The sequence below is a fragment of the Podarcis vaucheri genome, assembly GCF_965113315.1.
Source record: "Podarcis vaucheri genome assembly, chromosome: 6".
Taxonomy (NCBI): Eukaryota; Metazoa; Chordata; class Lepidosauria; order Squamata; family Lacertidae; genus Podarcis; species Podarcis vaucheri.
Window position 1 is genome coordinate 50,109,237 of NC_138764.1, and position 6,069 is coordinate 50,115,305.

The following is a 6,069-nucleotide window of genomic DNA, read 5'->3' on the forward strand; positions in this document are numbered from 1 at the left end:
ACATATGGCTGCCACAGAATTTGCTTCTATTCTCTATTTGTGCACGCCCAACAGAAACCATTTCAGTAGTGTGGAAGAGGGGGCCCAGTTAGGTAGGCAAACTGTGAATTCAGTCTCACATTAAAGCATATGGCTCGGGTCTCGTTTTCCTGCAATATATCACTGCAGCTGTTGATTATGTAAGTGGTATGTGTAGACACTTTGTACTGGTGAAAATGCTTCTCATATGTTCTCCAGGAGACAACAAACATGTGATCCCCGCAGGCTCAGAAGATAATATAAAGCAAACCATCTGCAAATCACAACTGCATTCTGTCCGGGAGATACCATACCGCTCAATGGAAGGGAAATAGCTTTGAATTGGCAAGGTTTGCTGCTGTTTCCTTCTGCCTTAAACCCCACCCCCAAACTGAAAAAGTAATTTACATTTTATATAAACAGGCTTGGAGTACGCAGAAAGGAAAAAACAGGAGAGGGAAATACTAAATGGAGAAAATAATAGAGGAAATCAGATCAATTAAATAGGCAATGTAACACTCCAAGAATTCATTATTAGGGAAACTTTAGGCTGGAATTTCATTTGCCTTACAAGTGGAGCAATAAAAGTGAATTCAGCAGCAGCTTTTAATGCCTGTCTGAGAGATTTCCAATATTTCCTGCAGCAGACTAGGTGTTGCAAATTCCCTCTAGCCTCTCTCCAGTTAGATCGCATATGTAGCTGGGGAAAAGTGATGAGTGGACCTGCCCAAGTGTATGTGCATGATATGAATTTGTTTCAATGCTATTTTTACTAATTTTCTTTAACTTTCTGGGAGCTGAGCTGCACCACTGACTCAAGATACACATGTTCTGTCTTGATGTACTGAGAGCCTAAGAAACAATAGACATGATTCAGTTTACAAGATGAAAACTATTATTTAATACCCAGACACCCTCCTTCTTCATCCCAGAATTCCCTTTGTCTTTCTAATTCCATGTTAAGTCAGGGTATCCTAGCTGCACTGCAGTTAAAACTCAGGCATTCTGGGGTGCTGTCTAGGATCAATAAATGTATCTTCCACCAGTCAGCGACTACATCACAGTTTGCCTCCTTTGTTCTACAGCAGGGGGAAGGTCAAAAGCAGGCCACAGTCAACTCAGTAGTGGACCACTGGCCAAATTCCAGTGGGTCACCTACTTTCTATGGGCTTCTGGGCTTCTTCCAAAGAATGCTGGGTGACTGTGTGGGCCTCAGCACTCAATATTCTTATGTAAGGGTGCAAACTCAGGGTAACTTCACATACATTAGCTACTGATTAACTGTCAAGAGATCCTGAGTGTTCATTCTTGTTTTTTTAAAGTGGATGTGTTGGTGGACTGTACAGATTTTAGTTAAACAGAGAGAGGGAGAGGGAGAACATGCCACATATTGAAGCCACTCCTTCCCTGTTCTAGGAGTAGCTAGGCTGAGGCACAAAAAAGGGTTGTTATAGCTATTCCACAGATATTTCTTTCCCTGCTCTAATTTCAGGCAGGTCAAGGATGACTGAAGGTCAGGATGGGGGGACAGAGACAGGAACAGTTCACTTCCTTCTCCTCTCATGTGGTTTTTAAGTGTATCTGGCTGGTTGCTCATCTATTCCTGAGTGAACTAAAGGCAGCCATCTAGCACGCGGCTCAAACTTAGAATTCTCCTGCTTCCCAGTGACGTTTTATGGGACAACAACGATTCCAATAATGATGCGGCATTATTTTGACCTACTAACCCAATATTTATAAAACCATGCTCCAGGGAACTCCACTGTTCCTCAGAAGCTTAGCAAAGATTCATGACTGATAAACATGACTGGTAGACAAGCATGGCTAAAAGACAGCTTGCCCATCACTAGGCTACTAATCTTCCCCTGCAAGCTGCAGCTGTAGCAATCTCAATTCACAATGGGCTGGAATATGGAACCTATGGGCCTCCAGAAGTTGTTGGACTACAACTCCCATCTTCTGTGACTACTGGTCATGCTGGCTGGGTCTGACTGGAGTTGAAATGCAACAGCACCTGAAGATCCACAGTTTCCACATCTCTGATGTGAGCAATGATGAAGTCTCCCAGGCCTGACCTGTGCTGACTGTGCACCTGAGAACACATCCCAGCATCTTCTACAAAGGAAAGTGGGTGTGGAGCAAGGCAAGCAAGAATGCAGAGAGTCATCTCCAAAGATAAAAAGCCTGAAAAATTCCACACCATGGTTCCCAGGAGGATAATCCTGTGTTAAAATTATATGAACAACTTTGCTTGTTAATCCTTGCTTGTCTGCTTACAACGGTATGCTTAAAGAAAAAGAGAGAAGGAATAATTAATTGTCTTTGTAAGCCAATGCAAGATGAGACACGTTTATTTATTACTTTAATCAAAAGCTTCTAAGACACAGAGTTTTAGCCCAACAGTGTCAAGAGACAGTAGAATCTATGCATCCAGGAGGAAAGCCCAGTAGTAAAGGGCAGACCTCACTGAAAATAACCCGTTCATCTAAGGTATAAAGCTGATAACTATGCTTATAAGTCCTCTCACCACCACGGACTAAAAGAGCACAATTCAACCAAATGAAGCTGACCTGCAAATTATACATCAATAGCACAAGCGTATGCATGTCTACTGAGAAGTAAGTCCCATTAAGTTGAGCGGACCTTACTCCCTGGTGTTTATAGGATTGAAGTCAAATGTGTTACACACACATTTGCAGCATAGTACTAAGGAATCAAGCATTTAGAAGACATTATCGCAAACTATTTACTAAATGGTTGCCTAGAACGTAATCTAAATATTTAATTTCTTAACAATAATATTTACTCGTTTTACACATGAGAAACACGTAGGCTAAGCATTTCTTGTGTGCAAAGGACAGTGAACCTATTGCAGAGATTTCAAAACCAATGCAAAGCAAAAGTGAGCCAATTTAACCACAGAATACAGGTCATCACAACATGGCATAACTTCAAGGAATTAAGCCCCTGACAAATATTTATTTGCTATACGCACACACAAACCCTTTCATACCAACAGAGAAACATACTCTCTCATAAAACCATTTGCACACACACACACACACACACACACACACACACACACACACACACCTGCCTAATACACTACTCCAGTTGCTAGCATCTGGCATGATTGCAAGGGAGGCGAGGACTGCTCAGAGGAGAGAACTACGTATTGGGCTAGTGATAGCAGTAAGTCAGGTGGCTGGCTCCAGGGAGTATAGGAAGCCAGCTAGCCAGCCTAGTACACTGTGATGTCTGCCTTCTACCCAGTGTACTCTTCCATAGCTGCTAGGCACTGAAGCTTAGAATAAGGAGGAAAACAGAGGCCTAGATTCATACCAGAAGCAAGGTTACTATGGCACCACAGAGGACTCATTTCAAGCTGGCTTTAGGCCTTTTTTCAGGACTTAAACAGCCCTGATCTCCCTTATTACTTGTATTGAGAGAGAGACAGGAAGAGTACAATGTTGTTATTCATTGATCTCTCAACAGCCTTTGATACCATCAACCATGGTATTCCCCTGAGTATATCTGCAGGAGTGGGAAATGGTTCCCCTCCTACCTGCAGGGATATTTCCAGAGAGTGGCAGTGGAGGACTTCTGCTCAGCCATTGTTCATCCTCTTGCCACCCCATTGCTTCTTAACAGCTACTTGAAGCCACTGAGAGAAGTCATCTGAGGACCTGGGGTGCAGCATCACCAGCATCTATCTCTCCATGTCATCAGAATCAGGTGCTGGGCCAGTGCCCAGAGGCAGAAAGGGGCTGGATGAGAGTCAACAAAGGGGCATCAACATGACAGAGGCATGGATGGTTCTCATGTCCAGGAACAGGGAAGATGTCCTGGGTGCACTCCCCATGAAAGAGCAGGTACACAGCTTAGGAATACTTCGGGATTCATCTCTTTCATAGAGGCCCTCTTTCCAACACCCAGTGAGACACAAGCAACAGCATTCCTGAATCAGGATAGCCTTGCCATGGTGCTTCATGCTTTACTAATTAGTTTATTGTCCTGTGCTCTAAATGGGACTGACCTTGAAGATGCTTCAGAAATTGCAGCTGCTGCAGAATGCAGCTGTCAGGGTGCTGAGTGGTATGCTATTTGAAGTCATGTAGCACTGACCCTGCACACACTACACTGGCACCAATAGCTTCCTGGGCCCAGTTTAAGGTTATTGGGTCTCAGATAGTTGAAGGAGTGCCTGTCCTGATATCTACCAACCCAAGCCTTAAGATCTGCCAGGGTGGGAGGCTGCTGCAGCCCCAGCAATATGTGAAGTTCACCACAGGCTGATGCACTGCAGGGTCTTCTGGGTGGTGGCACCCCACTTTGGAATGCCCACTCCCAGGACATCTGATTGGTCTCCTTAGTTCTCAGTTTTAGACAGAGCCTGAAGACACATCTTATTACCCAAGGATCTGTGAATGTTTGATGTATTCCAGCATCAGATATTGTGATATATTTAGCTGTTGTGAGATCTGGCTGATATGATTTCATTGTATTTATTATGTATGCCACCCTGGGATATTTTGATGAACTTCAGCTAAATAAATTGAGCAAATAACAAATAAATTTGCGTACTGGTGTCACGATATTATTGAGCATCTAAATATATATTAGACAAAAAAACACACAAAAAACCCCCAACCCATCTGGCTAAAAGGGTTGTTTACATCCATTGTTATACAGATTTCTCTTCTACTAACAGCAGCAGTGCTGTATTGTGAGCAGATGGTCAGGGCTGGAAGTGTGCTGCCTTTGGCAAAGGGGATTACAAATGAGGCCCTTAGTTTTAGGACTACCACAGCTCAGCTTCTCTGGGCTTAACTTAAGGGACTTTGGGATCAAGTTCTGTATTTTGTTCTTTGTGGCTGCTAAAGATATCTAGGCTACACGTGACACACAGAGAAGAAACAAGATGTACATAGAGGTCTATCACGATGTATGGGTGTCTCCAGGATGTTGGTACTTTGCAGGAAGAATTCAAGTGAATGTCAAACTTTTAGGCTGGCATAATTAAAGCACTCTTGTCCTAGCTCGGCAAATTTGCTTTAAAAAAAATGCAAGTGAAGGTGAAATGTGTGAGATAAACTAATGAATATCAGAGAGATGTGAACACACCCTGCAGATCTGGATGGATACTGGATGAATAAATGTCCTGCGAAACAAATCAAAATCAGTCCTCAATAAAGACTAGAGTCTAACCACCACATAAGCATTGTGCAAGCAAATCAGGTTGAATGCTCAATAAAGAGGTTGTCTGGAGCCCAAAGTCTAAACAAACACACACACTTACACACATAGTGAACTTTTTGGTGAATTTAAGGAAAAAGCAGCAGGAATTTTACTACTGAGCTGAAATATAGCACAGGAGCAGCTAACATGCTGTCCTCCAGATGTTTTGGGCTACAATTCCCATAATCTGTGACCATGTGCATCAAAATTTTGAAATAGTGCACTGGTGGTATCACTGAAACTCATCAAAATGAAACTTTGCACCCACATTCTACCCTGCCCTTCAGAGATTGCAAGTGGCTCTGTAGTTGCAAGCAGATAATACATTTCCTAAAGAAAATATTACAGTTAAAGGGTTAAGAAACATGAGGTTCCCTACAACAGAAACACCCCCCCCCCCCATATCCTTTGGTCAATTGAGTAACAGCTGCATTTGCATTGTGCAATAACATGATCATTTGGAGAGGCCCAGGTTGGAAAGGAAGTAGCTGGCCATCCTAAAGTCAAGATTTATTGGCAAGGTTGGTTGGCACAGATTTTTATCAGGTGTTTTCCCTGCTGGTCTACAGTTAGAAACTTCTCTTTCTGGATTTCAAATGTTCCTCTTGTTCCAAGCTCTTTGCTAAGTCCCAACAGAAACAGTGCTGCTTATCCACTAGTCAAGAAATGTAAAAAGCTAAACTGTGTTTGGGAAGAAAGGAGGGGAACACACACACACACACACACACACACACACACACACACACACATATATATATATATATGAAATTGTGCACAGGAACTTCAAATAAGGTTGTGAGCTGTAAAAAGAAA